The 24545-nt window shown below is 36.6% G+C and overlaps 2 long non-coding RNA genes across 2 annotated transcripts in view; one reads left to right on the top strand and one right to left on the bottom strand.

Moving 5' to 3' along the window:
• LOC109499001 overlaps nucleotides 1–24545 on the bottom strand; it is a 96915-nt gene that overhangs the window by 19811 nt on the left and 52559 nt on the right. The gene's annotated exons all lie outside the window — the stretch shown is intronic.
• LOC109498999 lies at nucleotides 8534–10924 on the top strand. Its single transcript, XR_002156091.3, has 2 exons — nucleotides 8534–8652; nucleotides 10118–10924. It is a non-coding gene; the product is annotated as an uncharacterized LOC109498999 (long non-coding RNA).

Genomic DNA, 24545 nt, shown 5'->3' with positions numbered 1-24545 from the left:
AATAAATAAATAAACAACAACAAAAGAGAATCTGTCAGATCACCCTGTTCATTTTATCCAAAGCACTTATAAAGTCTGTATCTTATTTATATATGTTTACTGATTATATACACCTAAAGGAATATAGGCATCTTGAGACCAAACTGTCACTGTCTTGTCATTATTCATGTATCCCCAAGCCTGGAGCCATGCCGGCCTTCTTATTTCCAATAGTTATCAAGTACAGGAATAAGCAAAGACACTGCAAGATGGTATTAAATGACTATGAATTGTTAGGACTGATGGTTTCAGATAATCAACATTTGTGGTTGCCAGCATGATGCATACTGTTCACTAATCTATTCTGAGTTTGTAAATAAATCTGTTTATTCAGATTTGCAGTTTACAGTATGATAATGAGGTTACAGACTTTAATAGTAAAAACTAAGAAACAACTTAAAAGCCTTAAAGTTAGTGATTGCTTAAATAATGTCTAGAATATCCATTTTGTATAATGTTTTGCAACCTTTAATGCCTTTCCGATGTCATCAGTGTTCTCAAACTAAATATATGCTGTCCAGGTATTATTCTGTACTTAGAAAAATAGCCTAATTTTAATTTGAAGACTGGGATGAAAACAAATTTATTTTGAAAGAAAAAAAAGATCATGTGGTGGCTGGACATTAATTTCTGTCATTTTCAGAAATATCTTTCTCAGTTTGAGTGTTTGGTGAACAAACAAACAAACAAACAAAACCCTATAATGTAATTTAGAAGGAAAAAGAAAATAAAAGAACTCCATAAAGAATATAAAAATGTCTAAGATTTTCGAGTTTTATTTTATTTTGTTTATTCTTGAACATTATATACTAGGTTCCACATTCCATCACTCCCTTTTTCTTTCATGTTTTCCACACACCCTAGTGTCTCTGTCACCTTTATGTTAATAAATTTGTGCAAGAAAATACAACTTTCCCTTGTTTTCTTCCATTAAATTTGAATGAACTACAGAGCAGGGTTTGTGTTTGCAGTGGTTATAAATTTATATTCTTGGCAGCCATGACCAAAAATCCAAAAGGAAAAACGGGGTGTGAAGGGTAGGAGTGGAAGCAGAAACACCTCCGAAGCAGTGTTACCTTTTCCCTTCCTTCCTTTTGCGCTGCCAGAAGTCAGGACTCGGGAGGGACAACAGGATGTCAAAGAAAGCTGGTCTTCTCCATTCACCGCAGAAGGGCCAGTGGGGATTCTGCTCAGGCGTGATGCCAGGAGTAGTGGAACTTTGCTCTCATTCTTTATATCCTTTCCTCTCCTAGTCACACATTCACCCACATATTTAGACAAGTAGGAAGTTATTTCAACAAACATAGTCTTATAGCAACTCCAAATGAAGTGCGAAAAAAAAAAAAAAAAAAAAAACCAGCAAAGGTCGATTCTGTTTTACCTTTATTTTTATAATACCATGAGTTGAATACTTTTTTAAGTATGAGGAACATTGCATTCTCAGGGAAATTAAGAATTAAAATTGACACCTTAGCAACATAATTGAGGCTCCATAGGTGAATTTCAAATTGATTTGGTACATATTGCCTTCTCTGGGCAGAAAAGGGATGATGAATGTTAAATAGGACTCCATCTGAGTTTAGGGAGTCCAAATGTTACTGCTTTCTAAAGCAATGACACTCACACCTTCTGAATTTTATGGTTAGCTATTTGTCTCCTAAATCAAAGTTGTGTGTTATCAGCTTGGCAAACTTGTGACAACATTGTCATTCCTGCTTTCAATGGAAGGTTGAAAAGGAAACCGCTCCTCATTTCTTTTCTCCTGTCTCTCACTGGGTTCTCGAAGCTTCCTGATTGGTTAGTCTGTGACCCAAACCACCTCATTAGAGAAACTGATCCAATTTGGGAAATAACAAGGGGTACTTCCCGACAACAAACAATTCTAAATACTTGATAGAAAGTTACGTCCATTTATGAGTCACTTTCCTAACTTATTCTGGACCTATTACTAGACAAAATAGAGGAACACCATCACTTACTGATTCACATACAGATTTAATTAGTGCACAACTGGGAGCCTGTTTCAAGTCATAAAAATGTTGGTAACTCATAGGAGGATATTTGTGAGCCAATTTAGAAGGTCTACAGTAAGTTTAGCAAATTTAATGAAACCAGTAACACCACAGACTAGTAAAGGCAGGCTCTTGGCAGTCCTCTGTGACATGCACAAATCACTTGTGTGTTTGGGAATAATTATACTGAAAGTGATTTTATAAATTAAATAGTAATCATGGAAAGAGTAGAATGATGCCAAACCTGCATGTCTCCCAGACTGCATTCTTCCCCATCCTCAAGGGGGGACACTTGTCCCCCACACTGATATTTGTTTTTCCCTTAGACTCCAAAAGTAATCGTGATTTTGGTTAGGAAGTTAAAGAAACTCTAGAAACTAGGTCAACACCACAGCAGCAATCACCCTTCCTTTATAGTCTGTCCCTGACAACAAGCCTTCTACCACGTTCCAAAGAAAAGCTCCTCATCTTATCCCTCTAGTATGTAACTAATTTCCTGGATTATTCACAGATCCAGAGCCCCTGTTGTGTGGCGTGCATAGTGTCCGTATCTCAGTCCCTTTACTACAGTGTTCTACCTTTGTTTGTCTGCACCACTTTTGGTACTGCCTAAAAGCATTGCCATCTTGTTCCTACCCAGAGACCTGACTCAGCCATTCCTAACGTTGCTCACCTCCTGCCTACCCAAGACTGAGTTTTGGTTACTCTTCCAAACCTGGTACATGTCAGAATTAAAATAGTTATTTGGCGTTGACTCTTGAAGATGGTTTGTTTCATACCCATTACGGTTATTGGTTGCATTCTCTGGATGCAGTGTTCTGCTCCTTTTTTTTAAAGTTTATTTCTTTATTTTGAGGGGGTGGAGGGGCAGAGAGAGGGAGAGAGAGAATCTCTAGTAGGACCTACACTGTCAACACAGAGTCCAATGAGGGGTTTGAACTCATGAACCATGAGATCATGACCTGAGCCGAAACCAATAGTCAGACCCGTAACCGATTCAGCCACCCAGGCACCCCAGTGTTCTGCTTTTTAAGAAGACTTTTCTCCAACTAACAAGCAGCTGGTAATTTCTTGTGTTAAGGGGTGGGCAGGTGCAGGGTGACAAATCCTAGGTCTTGGAGTCTGCCTTGTTAGTTAAAAGGTATAAGATCTGTCAAGGGACACTTGAGCTTCTCCTATGAAGATTAACAATAATGGAGCCATTTTGGAAAATACATCTTTAATACTCCTGGGGTAACCATTAGGAGGGTCCTGAGAGCAGGAATAGTTGCTCAGAAAAGAAGACATCCAAATCCTTGGCTGCTGGTATGTGCCTCCTCTTATCACAACTCCTGTGAGTAAATCTGCCTATTGACAGTTCTAAAAGCAAAGGCTATAGAAGAGCATGAAAGGAAAATTGTAAAGTAACAAAGTTTATATTTTAAGTGATTAAACAAAAACAAGTAATAAAAGAATAAAATTCAACTTAATTAAAATATTAAAGTATCGAAGAAGAATGAGAGTTTAAATACTAAGTAAGAAAGTTAGTGAAAATTACAATAAAGAAAATAAAAGGTAAAATTTAACAGGACAGAAATTTAAAGGCATTAACATTAGAGTGGATACCATCAAGAAGAGGAGAGATCATAGGTACTGGCCAGGATGTGATGAAAAGGGAACGCTTATATACCGTTGGTATGAATTTCAACTGGTCCAACCACTACAGAAAACAATATGGAGTTTCTTCAAAAACTTAAAAATAGATCTACCATATGATCCAGCAATTCCATTTCTGGGTATATACTCAAAGGAAATGAAAACAGAATTTCAAACCATGCTTATTACAGTCTTATTCATAATAGCCAAGGTATGGAAACAACCTAAAATGTCCATCAGTGGATGAATATATATACTGGAATATACATACTGGAATGTGCATAGTAGAATGTAATTCAACCGCAAGAAAGGAGAACATCCTGCCGTTTGTGACAACATGGATGGAAATTAAGCACACGATGTTAAGTGAGGTAAGTCAGACAGTGACAAGTATTGTATGATATCACTTATTATGGAAGCTGAAAAAGCAAAACTATTAAAAACAGAGTAAAATGGTGGTTACCAGGATCTGGGGAAAGGGGGGCTAAGACAGATGCTGTTTGGGAATACAAGCATACATTGAGTGATAAATAAGCCATAGAGAACGAATGCATAGCGAAACGAATATAGATAATGTGTTATAATCATCAAACTTGCTGAAAGAGCAGAACTTAAGTATTCCAGCCACTAGAAAGAAAGGATAATTATGTAACGTGTTAGAGGTGGTAAGTATCTTTACAATGGCAATCATATTACAATACATAAATGTATCAAATTAACATGTTGTACACCTTAAATTTATACAATATATGTCAGGTGTATTGAAAAAAAATCAAATTATATATATTGAAAAAATTTTCTGTATCTCCTTTTAACATATCAAATATGATTATGATTTAAAATATCAAAATGATTATGAGGAGCCAAAAATTAAATAAAGACATGAAAATGAGAGCAGCAAAAAATAAAAAGCTAAAACTGAGAAGTAACAATCTGTTACAACATTATAGAAAGAAAGTGGCTATGTGGGAATCAATGAGCAATGATACACAAATCTATTCTACAGCAAATTTAAATAGTGTTTCAAAGGTAATTCTGAATATTCTAAAAGTCTTAACCATTTACATTAGAAATTAACCTTCACAGGGGCGCCTGGGTGGCTCAGTCGGTTAAGTGGCCGGCTTCAGCTCAGGTCATAATCTCACGGTCCGTGAGTTCGAGCCCCGCGTCGGGCTCTGTGCTGACAGCTCAGAGCCTGGAGCCTGTTTCAGATTCTGTGTCTCCCTCTCTCTCTGCCCCTCCCCTGTTCATGCTCTGTCTCTCTCTGTCTCAAAAATAAATAAACGTTAAAAAAAATTTAAAAAAGAAATTAACCTTCACGTAAAATGTGAGTTCAATTCATATTATACATTGTTCAACTTTCTGTTAACTATTTTGATTGCTCAACATTTTCATCGTCTAATGACACTTAACATCTTAGAAATGTAAAAGGATAATTTCCTTGGAATTATAAATACTGAAACATCTTGAGAATATTGATCAAACATATTTACAGAAAAGTTGTGTCAATTCATGTTTACACCAGAAGCATATAGAATGCTCATCTCATTGCATCCTTGCTGACATCGGGTATTAGCACAAACTGATGATTTATTTTTATTTTTATTTTGTTAATGTTTATTCATTTTTGACACAGAGAGAGAGACAGAATGTGAGTGGGGGAGGGGCAGACAGCGAGGAAGACACAGAATCTGAAGCAGTCTCCAGGCTCTGAGCTGTCAGCACAGAGCCGACTCAAGGCTCGAACTCACGAACTCTGAGATCGTGACCTGAGCCAAAGTTGGACGCTTGACTGAGTCACCCAGGCGCCCATGATTATTTATTAATTTGATAGGTAAAGATAGACATTGTGTACATCAGACACTCGGAACAGATACCAATTTTCTGTGATTCTTCAAAACCTGGACAGTGCAGCATTACGAACCTAATAAGCACAATTTTTCAAGGTACTTCAATAATCTTTATATACCTAATTAATCAAATTTATAAATGAAATAATTCAGAATCTCTTCAGTATTTTAAACATTTTACAAGAGACAAATCTTATACATAGCAACACAGTGAGAGTAGGAAATGTGTATAGGCCCAAGTTATAGAAAAGTCTCACACCATGGTAAACACAACTATAAACATTTATATACACAGAACTTTTTTAAATATTAAAATTCCAGGGCACCTGGATGGCTCATTCGGTTAAGTATCTGACTTTGGCTCAGGTCATGATCTCACTGCTTAGCCTGGAGCCTGCTTCAGATTCTGTGTCTCCCTCTGTCTCTGCCCCTCCCCTGCTCACACTTAGTCTCTCTCAAATATAAATAAACATTAAAAAATTTAATATTAAAGTTCCAATTTATAAAAAAAATGATCTGAAATTAAAGAATCATAACACTAAAGTATTGCATTTTTTTCCTGTGCATTCAGATAATTTGCTAGGGAATCAGCCTGAAACTTTCAAGATTTGGTTTAAACTTTGTTAGTAAGTTTAAACCCAAAGGCATCTGGGTGGCTCAGTTGGTTAAGCGTCTGACTCTTGGTTTCAGCTCAGGTCATGATCTCACAGTTCGTCAGATGGAGTTTTGCTTCTCACTCTGTTGACAGTGTGGAGCCCGCTTGGGATTTTCTCTCTGCTAATTGCCCCTCCCCTACCCGCCCACGTGTGTATGTGCGCTCATGTGCACACTATCTTCCTCTTCCTCAAAATGAATAAATAAACATTAAAAATTGTGTTAGGCCAGGTTTAGATTAGCTTTTAATCTAGGGATTGGGTGACCCTTCTCCTGGGCCATTGCCTTTCTGGGGTCTCCATTGAACACTTGGGATATTCAGCAAAGTCTTTCTACTCTATTCAGAGCTCTCCAATCAGCATTATGCAAGCTCCCGAATGAGCTGCCTTGTAGGTAGGGGTCTTGTACTCTGGGTATGCAAAACTTAGTCAAACTAAGCCAAAATTTAGCCACTGATGTAAAGCAAACACCATGCTGATTTTCAGAATCCCTTCACTGAGTAGCTCCCTCCTCTCTGCTACCTTCACAGACTAAGAACTGGGTGATCAAAGGTCACCATGGCTGTTTCCCTTCTCTTGGGGATCTGAGTCTCATGCACTTATCATCCAATATCTGAAACAGGTACTTTTATTTTGTCCAATCCTAGACTGGTGGACAGCACGTGGGTAAGGCTGACACCATTTACTTTTTCATTCCCCCCACGTAGTACCGTAAATTGTTTTTTCCTCTGAAGTTTGTGCTAAAGGTGTGCTGGAAATTCTCACTCTGTTGGTTTTTTGTTTGTTTGTTTGTTTGTTTGTTTTAGTTTTTTAACCTCTTTTCATGTATTTTATACCTTTATTTTTGTGTTGGATTCTAGATAAAATCTCTTCACTTATATTACAGTTTATTAATGGTCTCTTCAACTGAATCTAATGTGCTGATAAACACTTAAGTTTTTATAATTTATTATATTTTTATTATGGAGAAATTAATTTCATACCTATTTAGTTACTTTTATAGTTTCATGATCTTGATATTTGTCATCTATTTTTTAATTAAACAGAGTGAACAAGTATAATCTCTGTGATAATTTTGCCTTAAAATCTTTATAGATCTCTTTCTGCATTTTTTGTTTCTGCTGGTTCTCTCTCATAGTATTTATGTTGCTTTTATGCTCAGGTACTTTTTTTTTCTCTGAGCTACTTATTATATTAGGAATATTATTTGTTTTGATTCTTTCATGCATTTAATAATATCTGTTTAGCACTTACTATGTTACAGGTAATTTATTGCAATACAGCAGTGAACAAAGCAGAGATAGATTGCTTTGCTAGGGACATTTATATTCCAGTGAGAAGAGAATCAATAAATAAGTAAATTATATACCTCCTGCCATACAAGCACACACAAACAGGTGCCTAAATTAGTTATCTAGATCACGGTGTGTGTTCATGGAAAAAAATAATTCAGGAATAAAGTAGAATTGAAACAATTGAATGGATAACAGGATGGTCAGGGAAGGCCTCACTGAAGGATGAACACAAAAATGACGTTGTGTATTTCTGGAGGGATAGCATTCTAGACGAGTGAGTAAGGGACAACAAACACAATAATCTTGAGGCTAGAGCATGCCTAGAGTGTTCAAGAAACAGGGAAGAACAGTATGGTTGAATTTGATGGCGTGTTTTAATTGCAATTGAGAGAAGCATCTAGGTCCATGGAGAGCATCTAGGAGTAAAGGGCCTCTGGTAGGGAGACAGGAAGGATGGGAAGCAGGAGTGTGTTTTTCAGGTCAACGGATACTGTGAATGAAGGAGCTCACTCCCAAAGAGAGGACCCTGGGAGATGGAGTAAAACTGACTCTAGAGATTCTGGATTCCAATTTCATTTAGATTTTGATCATGTGGCTCTTCATTATTTTACTATCTCATTCATGCTTTTAATAAGATTTTTTTAAAATTATTCAGCATTTCTCATTGTTTCAGTCTGTTTTCTGCAGGAAAACAACCTGCCAAACTTCCAGACCCACCTTCTTTAAAAATGTGTCATTGATTTTTAAGTAATTGATAAAATATTCCATTACTCTTTTACTTCATAAGAAATAAATATTTTTGGAGATGCTTGTTGTCTATGACCTGAACATTCCCTCTATTGCAATAGTCCTGCTGCCCTTACTTCAATAATCCTTTTGGATAAAGTCTTTCCTTATTTCAGAAAGTAATTAATTAATCAAATATTTTTAGAGCTACCTTTAATGATGGCAAGCCTAGGCCAGACAAACATTTCACTGTGATGTCTGTGAATTACTACCAGAGAAAATTCTAGAGATCTTATGTCTCCAGGTAACACTATTTACAAATGGAACTCCCATGCAAGGCAACGGGAGGCTGGATATGAGAGCAGCCCAGAGCGCAATCCAAAGCAGAGAGTACGGATTCAAGTTCTCACTCTATGATTCCTTTTGCTTCAAGTTGGGAAAGGTACTTCACCTCTAGAAATCTCACTTTCCTCATATGTAAAATAAGATTGTAAGAAATAAAGAAGGCATGTGAACAACTAAGCATCATGCCTGGTACACAGTAAGTGCTCAAGCAATGTTAGCCAGTGTATTAGGTTTCTATTGGTGTGAAATTACCACAAATTTAGTGGCTTAAAACCACACATATTTACTTAGTTCTGTAGTTAGAAGTCTAACATAAGTCTCACTGGGCTCTATCCAAGGTGTTGGCAAGGATGTGTTCCCTTCTGGAGGCTTTAAGGGAAAGTCTGTTTCCTTGCCTTTTCCAGCTTCTAGGGGCTAAGTGCATTCCTTCACTGGTGGTCCCCTCCTACCTTCTTCAATGCCACCAGTGGCAGTTGAGTCCCCCTCCCACTGCGATCTGTTTGGTTCTCTGCAGCTGGAACATATTCTCCACATTTAAGGATTCACATGATTACATTGGGCCTCTAATTCTAATCCAGGTTAAATTTCTCATCTGAAGGTCCTCACGTTAGCATCCCTGTCTCAATGAGCTTTTTGCCATGTAAGGTGACGTAGTCACAGGTCTCTGTGATCAAAATATTGACATTTTTGTGGGGCTATTATCCTACCTACTGCAGCCAAGATTATTATTGTTTATTCAGCACAATGGCTGAAAATTTGAACCGAATACAGCCTATCATTATGCTTAATGCCAGCATTGATCTGACAACTAAAGAAATAGCACCAAACAAACAAAAACTCCGAAATGAGATTATGGTCTTTGACAAGGAAAGAGAAAGAAAAAGTGAACTCATGTGGGTAGGGAGTGTCAACTAAATCTTTCTCATCTCCATCCCCCATATATTCTGGAGTAACCAAAGTTCTCAAGGATGCTGTCATTGCTCTTCCCTTCTCATTTGTTTCCTCAGTCTTGGACTTCAATTTTTTTAGTAATTCTTTCTACCTTTTATTGACAGATTACATTGGTTCCTTGGTATACAATTTGATGACTCAATATTTGTATACATCGAGAAACGATCACCAATAGTAAATGTCTATTGAGAGGATATCTTACAATAATTATTGGAAGTTGATTTCAATTAAGTGTATGCCAACAGGCTAATCAAAAATGAGGTATAGTTCTGGGGCCCCTGGGTGGCACAGTTGGTTAAGCGTCCGACTTCAGCCAGGTCACGATCTCGCGGTCCGTGAGTTCGAGCCCCGCGTCGGCTCTGGGCTGATGGCTCAGAGCCTGGAGCCTGTTTCTGATTCTGTGTCTCCCTCTCTCTCTGCCCCTCCCCTGTTCATGCTCTGTCTCTCTCTGTCCCAAAAATAAATAAATAAACATTGAAAAATGAGGTATAGTTCTGAGTCAAATCGTAAGGAGCTAATTTGTTCGATCTTCAGTTGATTGATTTTGTTTTTCTTTAAGTCCTCTTTTATTAACATTCACCTTTTGGTTGTATACTTTGATCATTTTATAGGTTGTCAGTGAAGTTTTAGCGACATGTGAAGAATTAATGAACATTGCAAATTTTCAGTGAGACACTGTGCTGAACAGGAGTTGAGTAACTTGGACCTGGAGAGACTTTGGCTAACGGCACCACTGGAGGGGCCTGGGAGGAACAGCTTATTCTCCTTGATTGTTTTCTCTAAACCATCTGTAGTTTTCAACCAAATCTATTTGGAAGTAAAATAAGCTGCAGCACATGGTGAGTCACACGGCATTTGTCACCATGTCACCTTGCAAGAGAAGTCATTTAGAGACAGCAAAGGGACCAACGTCCTTTACATACTGATGATGACACCTGGGTATATCCGGGTCAAGGCCAGGATGGTGGAGCACGAGATTATACTGCCTCCTCTTAGGAGTTGGAAACTGATAAATGTGTAATGCTAACAACCTCCGAAGCCTCACACTTTTAAATGTACTATTTTCAGAGCGAGAGCCTTGTCTTCTCTAGTACCTTCTCTTTGGAAGGAAACACACACACATGCAAGCAGGCACACATGCATAACCCCAAGCCATAAATAACTGTATAATGAAGCCTCATGCTCTGTGCTTAGGTTTTCTTTGGATAATAAGGTTGACAGAGTTTGTCCTTTAAGCACCCCATTTATATAATTATAAATAAATATACAGATGCATTTGTAAAATAAGTATGCTCTCCCTTCTAGTGCCCTTCTCCCTCTGAGAGTGACATTGAAACATGTTAAAAAACAGTCTGCAAATGAAATAAAGCTCATCCTTATGTTATGCTGAAAACTTAAATATATTAACCCCCATCTTTGCTGAGCAGCCTTATTTGTGCTACTACTTGGATCAACGGCCTACAGTATATTCAGGTTTAGGGATCTAGTCTGATGGTATGGTGTCCGTTAAAAAAAAATAAGTAAAAAGTTGGAGAGCAATATGGCAATATGGCAGCAGTAGTAGAAGCATAGATTTTTCATTCCCCCCAAATAACCCAATAAACGAAGAAACTAGGTTAACAAAAAGCAACAAACAAAAATCATTTTTAAGTATCTTCAGCCAGACCAAGTGACAAGGTATCCCACATACTGAAAGATATTTGGCTGGGCTGAACCAGTAACAGCAAATATATTTATATGGTATAAAGACAAAAATGGAAAACAGGAAAGAGACAAGGTGACATCAGAAGGCTCTGAGAGGCAGGGACCCCAGAAATTGATAACAAGATGACAATCTTGAAAAGAAAGAGGCAGAAAATATTCCCACACCAAAGACATGTCAGAAAAATGTGCCTACAACACAGATGAAAGATGTAATCCAGTATTTTAAATATAGGTAATGGAATATAGCCAAATGGCATAAACATCTGAAAAGCAATCTTCTATGCATTTAGTCATCATATTGTTAGTGGTAATATTAGTATTGGTCTGGGATTATTAGATGCAGTAGGATAAAGCAATAATGAAAAGATTAAGTAGAATGGATACATTTTATATCTTGATAAATTTGTAATGGTTAATTTCATATACATATTGCATATATTCCATTTTATAGGTGAAGAAATCAATATCAATTTAATTATTTTCTTTTTTTTTAATTTTTAATGTTTATTTGTTTTTGAGAGAGAGACAGATTATGAGCAGGGGAGGGACAGAGAGAGGGAGACACAGAATCCAAAGCAGGCTCCAGGCTCTGAGCTGTCAGTACAGAGCCCGACACGGAGCTTGAATCCACCAACTGTGAGATCATGAGCTAAGTCAAAGTCAGATGCTTAACTGACTGACCCCCAATTTAATTATTTTCTGTAGTGCACAGTGAAGTACGTACATTAGTGGTTTTATAAATACACTAAAATCATTTAACTTTAAAAAATATCAGTCAGAGCATAATGGAAAAAGTTACTGTATCTTGAGAAAACATATCTGTGCAAATTGCATGATCCTTCCCTTTAATGTTATCTTTTTTAGGCTAAAATGTGTCTCAGTTTTGGGTATAATCCTAAACTGGAGGGAAAAGTGAAATCAACACCTATATTTTCAAAATGTGAGATTGTACATATACTGGAATAAGATTGAACATCTGAAATATTACACCACAATCATGGATTTGCTCTATCTTTTGCTTCTAAGTGCTTATGGCTTTGAATCTTAAATTGTTTACTTTCAGGGCTCCGGTTAAGCATCTGATTTTGGCTCAGGTCGTGATCTCAGGTTTCTTGAGTTCGAGCCCCACATTGGGCTCTCAACTGACAGCTCAGAGCCTGGAGCCTGCTTTAGATGCTGTATCTTCCTCTCTCTCTCTCTCTCTCTGCTTCTCTGTCTCTCTCTCTCTTAAATAAACATTAAAGACAATTTTTTTAAATTTACTTTCTTACTTAGAATGGCCATTGGCTAAATATAAATTTTAGATACAGAAGCAATGTTGCAATCAGATTTTCAGTGTGATTTCTACGTCCACTTAACTTTTTTGGATATATTTTTTTTCTCACTTACTTGGCTGACTTTTAGTGTTTCAGGAATTCGTTTTCCTTATGATCTCAGGGGATTTTCTCACGTCAAAAGACAACATTCTAACTTTTCTCATATAAATAAAATAATATGAGATCTGGAATACAGAGAGAAACATAATGTTTTTCAGGGTACTGACATAATCTTTCTTCCAGGAAAAATTCCTTTCAGATGTGACCAAAATCGGAAACACATTCTCCTTTGTCAGATAACACTACCCTACTAGATGAATGAGAAATAACATTCAAGATAACTCAGGGATAAGAAATATAGCAAAAGGCAATCCCAAGGACCTGCATGAGCTCAGCTAGGTTGTTTCCTTCCTGATTGTATTTCCCAAAGGCATGGGCAATTCGAGTTATATGTACCCATAAAGATGGACCCCCACATTCTCCACGTGGGAGAACTGAGACCCAGAAAGGCTGAATGGCTTGTCCAAGCTTCTGGAACCAGAATAGAGGTCTCTGTGACTTTATTCCAGTGTTCCTTGACCTAAAACATTCTACTTTCCATATTTCCAACTCCTGCCTTTTTATATGTCTTATGTAAGGAAATAACATTAAAATTAAGTCGGGAGGATAGTGATTAGAATATCCACATTTATTTTCCAACTTGAAGTGACATTTCAGGGCATAGGCTATGCTGAAGTAAAGCAAAAATAAAGTAATCCTTAGAATAAAAAATAATACATTTATTTACGTTTTGGTGTGGGATAACTAGAATCTTGTGATTATAGGATTAACCATAAGATAAAACCCTTGCTTATGGGTTTAGACTAATTCACCTTCCCTGAGTAGCAGCAATACAAGTACAATTGTGCAATTGCTTACATATGGCTCAGAGTAGCTATTATTGCCATATATAACGTTATTTAAATATATACATACTTACCTATAAATATTCTATAAATCTCCAAATTTATGAAAAAGACCCTTATTTCTATTCCTATGGCATATACCCTACAACACTCTGGTCAGGACTCTGCATGGGATTAATAAACTCTTGTCACAAAACAGTATGCCAGTAAAACCCAACCCACAAAAATGTCCTTCTTGAAAGCCTGTAAAGAAATAGGTTAATACCTATGTGGAGATTTTTGAATAAAGATTTCTTGTGTGCTGAAAATACTTGCTTATCACCTCCGTCTCTATCCAAAATGTGTCTTGATTCAATGAAATTGGCCTTCCATCCAGATACCCTCGTGATGTTTCCTGAGTTCCTATACTGGATGTTGGACCAATTATTGTTTTCATTTGTGAAAGGTGTTGAAATTGGAGTAGTGTATTCTATGTTTCCAGAGAATTTGATACACAATCACAGTTTTTGATTTTAAGAATATATTACTTCCAAAACCTTGAAATTCTTTGTATATTAAGTATTTCCCCATGGGAAATTTGTGCAAGCTAGTATTTATATGTAATTAAGCCTGAGGTTTATACTAAAAAAAAATAATAAGTGGTAGAAATTATGGATTATGTAAGTAGAATATGTTTGAAAAATCAAAATTATTCCTTAGAGTAAATGGGAAAACCAGGAATGGAAAAATATGTGTTTATTCAGTATGTATATTTTTAGTGTCACTCAACAGTGACATTATAATCTAATTTTGCTCATAATTCCTACATCCCTTTAACATATTTGTATGCATTAAATATAAATCATAAAGATCAGTAAAATTGTATTAATACATTTTACACTTAATTTTATTTTCCAACCAAAAATGCAAATGGTGATGATAAAGATAGTTTTGCAATCATTCAGAATAATTTTGCACACAATAGCTGATCGAGAGATCAAATTATTAGATGTAATTTTAGAAATCCACATTACTCTAAATAAGCTTTGACTTCTTTTTTTTGAATAACACAATAACAACTTCGTGGGCAGAAAAGCAGAACACAGTGAAAATGATGTTAGCAAGACAGCTTGGCAGCAAATATCAATTCTCACTTGTTAAGTGCTTTGAGCATCATAGCCAATCACACCTGCCTAAAACCTAATGTTGAATGAACATGAACAGATTACAAAGGGATTAACATATTTTGGGTAAATATGGGTAAATATTTTAATTTTTGAGTAAATATATAAGCAATATTGGCTGCCTAGAAATGTGAGCTGGGCCATTACAAAAATGAAGTTAAGGGCTTCCACAATGACATCCCACATTTTTATCCTCGCAAAGCCAAATGTAACACCTAGTTTTCAATGCCCTCCTGAATTAATAGCTGTAGATGGTCATCTCTGATGCAAGAGAAGATCTTAGAACAGAAAAAAAAAAAAAACTTTATTAATTGCTGCAAGTAATAGGGATTATTGTTAAGAAATGGAGGTCACGTGATAGAATAGGTGTGAATGTGACAACCATTGCTTATCTATCTACACAGGAAGCATGTTACCAGTATCTCCTTTGCGCATAAAATTATTTAAGAGAATTCAGCCTAATGCATTATTTATAATTAACTATTAACAAAGTGTTGCTTAAGGCAAAATAATTTCTGAGGGGAAAAAACAGCCTTTAAGTATATTTCTGCCTAGAACTTGAAATAATCTGAAGGAAGAATATTAGATAAATAGTATTTTGCTCTTTAATAATGTATAGTCTATCCAAATCCAGTCATTTTCTTCCAGCTTTTTATTCTATGTTTTAGGGGGAAAATCTACTTTCACTTTGGTGTCTTGGGTAGGAGGAAGAGTCTTGTGAAATTTCATTCAGACCAAAAACAAGTATCTATTTCATCCATCGTATATTTCCCTTTCTGTTCTTTACCTTTTTTGTCCGGCATAATCTCCTGTACTTGCAATGAAACTTTTTTATACGTTTTCCATGATACAGGCACACATTTGGGACGTGTCCAGATATTCAGTCAAATTACATACAAAAGTAACTTTTGTATTTAAAGATGGCACTGTTGACACCATAACTTTCACACACTAAAGAAACCAGAGATTTGTTACATTTTTTTTTAATTTAAAACTCAGTTCTTGGGGCATCTGGGTGGCTCAGTCATTTAAGCGTCTGTTTTCAGCTCAGGATATGATCTCACGGTTCGTGGGTACAAATCCTGCATGGACCTCTGTGCTGACAGCTCCGAGTCTGGAACCTGCTTCAGATTCTGTGTCTCCCTCTCTCTGCCCTCCCCTGCTTGCGCTCTTTCCCTCTCTCTCTCTCTCTCAAAAATGAATAATCATTAAAAAATTTTAAAAAATCAGTTCTTACTCTAATAATTATTGCTCTTCAATCGTTTTATATTCACAATGTTTTAGCTCTCACTTCTCCATATTTTTACGAATCTATCATGGTAGCTGTGGTACTAAAATGTTTCTCAGATTAACTAATAATTCTCTCCACCAAACTACTCCCTGGTTGAGGACAAAATGCACATCTTATTTGACTTTGCCTATCCCAAGCAAAGAACTTGGCATATAGTAAACATGAGTAATAATTGTTGGGTTAACTAAGTATAACTACCTAAGATAACTTAATAGACTTCTACAAGTCTACATCAAAGAGCCCACCTGCAGTGATATTTCTGGTTACGGTAGAATCTGTGTGGACAATTGAGTTGACCACATCTGTGAGAAAGTGTAGAGCTTGGGAGGGGGGGTGGAATTACCATGTACTTTGGCCTCTGTTTTTTCACACAAATGAAATCTTCTAAAAATGTACATCAATGGTAATATTGAACAAAAAAATGAAAGAATCACAAAAGACTCATGCAAAAATTGTAGGCATATTGTAAATGTGTTCAAAAATTGTGGACATAGTTACACAGTAGCCAGTTTCAGACTAGTTGTTTGAAGACTATGTATCTTAGATAATTTTTCAGTGCTGGCTGGTGACATTCTTTCTGCCTCCCTTTCTCCCTCAACCAATTCAGTAATTCCATTCTAGCCCCAGATGCCTGATCCTTTTAAGGGGTTGGAGAATGAGAGGCAAAGAGCAAGCCCTAGGGCAATCACTTCAATTTGTCATCCCCTAGGCTCATCTGAGGGCCATTCCCATGGAAGGAGGGAGGATGAATTAAAATGTAGTGAAAGGGTTGTGTGTGTGTGTGTGTGTGTGTGTGTGTGTGTGTTTCCATTTGATTCAATAGAGAGTTCTAAACAGCCTTAGTCTGATACCAGCACATTCTGTCACATAATCAGAATTAAGTTCATTCTAATCCCTCTTCTTTTAGTATGACAGATAGTAGTTTCTTTACATTCAAAAAACTAAGTTTCCTATTCTATGAACTCCTGATAGTGTCCACAAGGGAGAATATTCATCATTTTATTTGCAACTATCTTCTAGAGATTCTCAGATCCCTTTAATTTCAGTTCAGCAACTTTCCTTATTCAATAAGGGAAAAAGATCCCAGGGAAATATTAGGCATAATCTTTCTGAAAACTGTCAAAAGAATTAACAAAACATTTAAGGTCCAAAACCTTATTAGTCACTGAGCAATACCCCATCCACTCCAGGGGTGTCCCTTGTGATTCCTTTCTAGTTGGGAAAGATGCAGAATCTGTGAGTGGCATGGCCCCAGCAGCCCCATCAAATTATGCCAGTCAGAGACCTCATGAATACTCACACGAACAATAAAGAAAGGGACATCTCTTTTCAGTCCCAGAAGATGGATCTCTAACTCGGTGCTTCCCACATGCTGATGTTTTCTTTCATTCTTCAGTTGTTAAACATAATAGCTTGTCATGGAACTTTCTAAATTAACTAATTCCATTTGAAATTCTCTTCATTTTAATGAGTTTTAACATACAGTAGAGACATTTTCAATTAAGCATGAGAAAAATCATACTTTACTACAAAACAGGCTTAAAGGTAGAGCAAATTTAATTTGAATATTATTTTCTCTCTCTGCCACGGATCTTAACTTTTCAACCTTGTCTTTTTGTGGGTAATTTAAGCCAGCAAGTTACTGAATTTTGAGCAACCCATTATTACATAGCTTGATGACAATCTCAATATAGTTTTTGAAAAATGTTTATTTATTTTGAGAGAGAGAGAGTGCACAAGTGGGGCAGAGGATGAGAGAGAGGGAGAGAGAATCCTAAGCAGGTTCCACACTATCAGCATAGAGGCCAGCATAGGACTCAAACTCATGAACTGTGAGATCGTGACCTGAGCTGAAATCAAGGGTCAGATGCTTAACTGAGCCACCCAGGCACCCCCATGGGTTTTATTTTTTTTCAGAATAGAGTCAGTACACACATAACCTCTTACTAACTACACGTATTCTCTTCACTAATGTGCATATGACCATTTACTTCCTAAGAAAAAGCTATATCCTTTCCACAAATGAAGCCCCATTCATATTTTTCATCATAAAGTCTTATGTACGGATGTTTTAAAAAACTGCTTGAACAGAAAATGCCTTTCTTACATTACCAGTCATGACAGAACATCTAGCCCTGGTTCTTCCCAAACAGTTTATCTCAAAGGGCACTAGTGGATGAAAAATGCTAGCAGATGGACAAGCTTTTTTGGATTGTGCTTTTCTCTTTTTAAGCAGGAGTACAGCGTGATCTGTTGCAGAAGACCAAAAGGAAGAAAAAAAAAAAAGCAACTAAGCACCTTTTCCTTCCCCAGATGGGCCACAAGCATCCTTCCAGCATGTGCTTTTGGTTGCTAGCTCAGCTTTTCTACCAGGGGTCAGCAGTAGGTCATAAACGGAGTGTTGGCAATTTGTGGTAGGTGCTTTACAGAGTCCCTCCCTGTCCACCGGACTTCAAACTCAAATAAAAATTTGGAATAGTAAAGCCAAAAGTAATGCGCAAAATGAAACAGCCAAAACATTTTTTAAGCCTCTGGTGTTAAAAAATTTATCGTGCAGATCAATTTTTACAATCTACTCCCTGATTTTATTTCCCTTTCTCTCTGTACACAAATTCATCATTTAGTTTATAAAGCATATTTTAAAGTGAGCCATCTTGTTTTGATCATGGTACATGAAAAGGTAGACCAAGGTTTATAACCTCACCAACGATATTGGTCTCCTGGTGCAACACCAGACTTTTATTTTACTAACACTTCACAGAAATCAGAACAATGCTAAGAATACCTGTAGATATGCAGTAAAGATATGTCTCTAATGCTACTTGTTGCTGATTAAATATAAATGCAGCAGTAGTGAGGATGTGAAAATATTGGAACTCTCATACATTGTTTACGGGAATGTAAATGGGTACAGTTTCTTTTGAAAACAGTTTGGTAGTTCCTCCAAATGTTAAGCAAAGAGTTTATGACCTAGTAATTCTATCCTTAGGTACAAGCATACCTTGCTCTGTTTCATGTTGCATTATTGCACTTCAAAGATACTGTGTTTCTTACAAATTGAAGGTTTATGGCAACCCTATGTCAAGCAAATCTAGTGGTGCCATTTTTCTTTTTTTTTTTCTTTTTTTTTTAACGTTTATTCATTTTTGAGACAGAGAGAGACAGAGCATGAATGGGGGAAGGTCAGAGAGACAGAAGGAGACACAGAATCTGAAACAGGCTCCAGGCTCTGAGCTGTCAGCACAGAGCCCGACGCGGGGCTCGAACTCACGGACCAAGAGATCATGACCTGAGCCGAAGTTGGACGCTTAACAACCAAGCCACCCAGGCGCCCCTAGTGGTGCCATTTTTCCAACAGCATTTGTTCACTTTGTGTCTCTGTCAAATTTTGGTGATGCTCAACAATACTTCAAACTTTTTAATTATTCTATTTGTTAGGCTGATCTGTGATCAGTGATTACAACTCATTCAAACTTCAGATCATGGTTAGCATTTTTCAGCAATAAAGTATTTTTAAAGTAAAAAGTAAGTAAGTAAATAAATAAATAAAGCATTTATTATGAGAAATGATCTGGGGGAATGATCTCTCAGGAACAAGGAAAAGTTATACACATAGATTAAATAAACGAATATATGGATTCTGCTAATGAATTGTTCTCATAAATAATTAAATTATTCATACAACTAGATGCCTTGGGAGGTAATATGATGCAACTCACATGATTTACTGTTAGTTGTAATATTGGTAAAAAGTAAAAGGACTAAGTGGTATACCCTGGATTTCAACTTGCTACCCACTGATTTTAGCTGCAATTTTAGATTATTCTTTGAAAAACTGCAACATGAAATGATGGAAGTATAGATAAAGTCCTAAAATTACTATGACAGCATATTCATCACCTACCTGTCTTACTGGATAGTTTGCAGAAGTGTCAGAGATTTTTATTTTAACCTACTAGTTTTTTTTTTTCCTGATTCATCAAGGAAAACCTAGCAAATCACTATTTCATTTTAATGTGGAAGTTATTTAACCATTTCATGTGAAACAACAAAATCATAATCAATATTAGCTAATACCTACTGATTACTGAGCATATGCCAGGCACTGTGCTAAGTACCCCATTTATATTATCTTATTCAAAGAACTATCGATCCTTTACAGTCTTATTATCTCCATTTCAGCGATGAGAAGATTAAGAAACTCATTCAAGATATAGAAAAAACTCTTAGAGGAGTGGAGGTTGCCTTCAGCTCTACTACAAAAATTTGTTTGAGTAAGGGCACTAGAAGTGTCTTACTCTTCCTTTAATTCACAGATGGAACAGCACTCTATCAGATCCCCAGGAAGATTAAGACTAGAAAGAGGAAAATGAGAGTTGGTAAGAAATAAGTGTTAGCTACATACAGAGCTAGCTTCTGTGCATTCACACTGTCACTTCTCTGACCAGGGACTTCCAAATTCTCTTGTCATGGTCCATGGCATAAAATACAATTTACATAGTGACCCTGTATACTAGTACACTTGTATGCACACATACACTTTCTATTAACTGAAGCAGGTTTCGTAAAGCAATACTTAGCCTTACTTAGATTATGCTTTCTGAGAATATTTCATTCTGTTGTATCCATTAAGAAATGTTTGTCAAGCCTAACTTTAATCAACTTCAGGATTTTAGGGCCATAACTTGAAAAACTGCTCATGTGAACTTCAGAGGGCTTTGTATCCATGCTTACTTTGAAAACGAAATTTGAGAATATTCTTTCCTTATAGTAATGATATTTTATCTTCCTGTCAGAAGTAAAACAATAGGGAGGGAAGTATATGGAGTCTTTAAAATATATTTGTAAGTATTTTTAATAGTAAAATAAGAGAGTTGTCTCTACTCTTTACACATGGTGTCCAAGATATTATGCCAGAGGTCATACAAACAAAGCAAACGCACCCCAATCTAACACAGAGATATGATGACATCATTCTCCAGTGTAAAGTTCTTCAATTCTGGGGCCCCTTGATGTCTCAGTCGGTTGGGTGGCTGCCTCTTGATTTTGGCTTAAGTCATGCCTTGGGGTCATGGGATTGAGGTCCACATCAGGCTCCACATGGAGCCTGCTTTAGGATTCTTTCTCTCTCTCTCTCTCTCTCTCTCTGCCCCTCTCCACTGCTGTGCATGCTCTCTCTCCAAAATAAATAAATAAATAAATAAATAAATAAATAAATAAATAAGAGTTCTTCATTTCCTTCCTATAGCCTTTAAAATAATATTTAAACTCTGTGTTATGGAAACAGAGGGCTCCATGCTCTACATAGTTTCTAACTACATGCCTACCTTTATTCCCCATCTTATTTTACCCACCATTCAAACCAAATAACTCCCAGCTCCCAGAAGAGATCCTGCATACCCTCTCATGCTATCTTTGCACATGCTCTTCCACTTCTGGGGAATGTCATCCTTCAAATCTCAGCTCAAATAAAGTTTCATTTAATATAATAGTTTGTCAGAATATATTACCTTTTTAACTATAAATTTCAGGGATGTAGAATGGTAGTAGACCATCTTTGACCTAGAATATTTTGGACCTGATCCTTTTGGATTACATATAAGTCCAAAATTTAAATATCAACGAGGTCTCTGTATTTATAATGATAAAGAGTCATGACTTTACACATGCATTTATTTAGTTTTTTACATTTCATTACTATATGAATTAGTGGGATGGAAAATATTCCAATTCAGTTTATATTTTTTAAGTGATTAGCTACTAACAAGTAGGTAAATAATAGCCACACAATTCATGATTTGCCAGAGAGACTCCTGTGTATGGATTCATTCATTATGAACTCCACCTTGACATACCGGTGAACTGTCTGAAACCCAAGAGATCATACAATCATCAAGGCCCAGGATCTATAGCAAATTGCTTCTCAATAATTACAAAGATGTGACTTTAGAAATAGGAGATTGTAAAAATAGTCCTTTCATAATAATGCTTTTGTTTACATGCTGTAATGAACTCTGCTGGTGGCCTGCCCGCATCCCATTACCATCTGGTTAAAAGCAGTCTCCATCACTGTGAGTGTTGGCTGTTAATTGCTCATAGCCACCCCTTCTTGGTAGAATTTCCCTTGGCTAAACAGAAGCCACCTCACCAAGAATGTTAGATTTCCCTGCATGTTGATGCAGCCTGCAGTCAGTTAATGACTTACTGACATGGGATTATAAAAGTTGGTTCCCTCTTTCCTTAAAGTGGAATAATCTCTGTAATGTAATTCATCCTTCCGTGCTCCAGAGACCATATCTTTGCTTTGCTACTTCCTCTGGCCTATCTTTTTATTTTTTAAGTTTCTATTTAAATTCCAGTTAGTTAGCCTATAATGGGGCCTCAATCTCAGGACCCCTAGCCAATCCTACTTTCCTTATTCCTTGTTTCCTGAATGTGTTTTTTCAATGAGTGACATACACCCAAATTCTTATCTTAGGCTCTGCTTCAGAGAAACTGAAATGAAGAAATGTGGTCCTTGTGTTTTGTTTCCCAGCAGTTACTGAATAATTAATAAGTGGGTATGTTTTCTAACATTCTTGAAGAAATATGTTTTCATTCTACTATAGTACATATACTAAAAGGTTTGTATTGTGATTTTCTTTAATAAGATTTCCCTTTATATACCAAATTGAACTCGATTCCTATGAAATGGTCTTTGGTCTACTATAAAGCTCGCCTGTAGCACAGGTTAATTGTCAGGGTAAAAGGAAACCAATTGCCCTGTCTAAAGGCCATGTAACATCTTATAATCATCAAATAAATCAGGTAGAGAAATGAATATGTTTTCACTAGATATGCCTTTGTCATCATGCTCATAATGGCAGAAGGTTCTAATGTATAATTACCCACCAACAGCCCAGCACCAAAAGGGGATGGATGTAAGGTATTCCTGTTTAAAAAGAAAAAAAAAACACAGAGATCTGTCTCTGTTTTCCAAGAGTTTATGTAGTTTTATCTCTTATAGAGTAAAACCTTAGTTTGGGAACATAGTTTGTTCTGGAAACATACTTATAATCCAAAGCACTTGTATATAAAAGAGAATTTTCCCATAATGGAAACTCAGATGACTCATTCTACAACCCCAAAATATCCATATAAAAATGATTACAATACTGTAATATAATACAAAATAATAAGGAAAATACAAAACATAAAAAAAAAATTAACCTGCACTTACCTTTTGAAAACCTTCATGGCTGGTATGAAGGAGATAAGAGAGAGGAGGGTTATTGTGTATGACCTTTCACTATCGCTAACGGAATCACTGCTTTCTGTTGGCTTAATGGAATCTTTTTCTGCATGGGAGCCATTGTATACACTCACACGGATGTTGACTACAGTACAGTATTATATAAACTCTTGTCATACACTGTATTTAATGTAACTGGCAATAGGGCAGCAGAGGAAAGGGTTTATACCTGCAGGTAGCCTGATCTAGAATGAAACAAAGCATTCCCAAGCTTCCTCTTGTATGAAAAAGCAAAGGACTGTCCATAAGTGCTATGAAGTGATAAGAAATGCACGAGTGCCTGTTGTGAACACCTTCCAACGTTCTGAAAAATCACTGATTTCTGCCAAACACCATGGCCTGAGACTGAACATCCGAGTATGGAGATGATCACCCACAATCCCATAGAGAAAGAGAGAGAGAAAAGAACCTTTGGTTCGGTTGTGATCATGTGACATTTGGCATCATGTACCACTTGCATTGCAAGACATTGTTCGTTTATCAAGTTAAAATCTATTAGGAATGTTTGCTCACCTTGAGGAATGCTTGCAGAACAACTTACTCGCAATCCAAGGTTTTACCATGTTTTGTTTTTTAAAATGCTTCTTTGAAAACAATATTAATAAGAATAAATGACCATTGCTACTTTCAAAACTTTATTTTTTTGGTAGTACCCTCTGTCCTTTGGCTAAAACACAAAATCAAAACACACTTTTTCCCTTTTCACACCTGCTGCAATCCCTCACAAGGTATAATATTTGCAGAGCACTCCCAGGAGTTTAGTGTGAACAGAATGCTAGTTTAAGCTGCTTACATTCTAGTGTCAAAATCAGCTCTTCAGCATAAACAACAATCCAAACTAGGCATATCCATCACACAACCAAATTACCATGTGTTCATGACCTCCTTAGTCTCCAAGTGCCTTCTACACTTAAAATGGCACAATATTGCTCACAAGACAACTATAAAATATAAGACTATTTTATTTTTTTTAATGTTTATTTTTGAGAGAGAGAGAGAGAGAGAGAGAGAGAGTGCATGAGCAAGTGGGGAGGGGCAGAGAGGAGAGAGAATCCCTCTCCTCCCCAAGAAGGCTCCATGCTGCCAGTGCAGAGCCCAACATGGTGCTGGAACCCATGAACCATGAGACCATGACCTGAGCCGAAATCAAGCGTTGGATGCTTAATCGACTGAGTCACCCGGGTGCCCCATGACTTTTTAAAATTAGCACAGATATCCAGGCAATTTATGGTAACATTTATCCACAAACTAACTGTAGATTTCACCTTCTGAATATTTATTTTATGAACTTGGATTAGGGAATCCCCATAGGCATGATACAATTCAAAAGGCAAAAAATTGTTTTCTGAAATACTGGTGCTTCTGCATG

This window comes from Felis catus, chromosome B1 (assembly GCF_018350175.1).
Source record: "Felis catus isolate Fca126 chromosome B1, F.catus_Fca126_mat1.0, whole genome shotgun sequence".
Classification (NCBI taxonomy): Eukaryota; Metazoa; Chordata; class Mammalia; order Carnivora; family Felidae; genus Felis; species Felis catus.
Note: the sequence above shows the minus strand (reverse complement) of the source record. Positions and strands in the feature narration are given on the sequence as shown.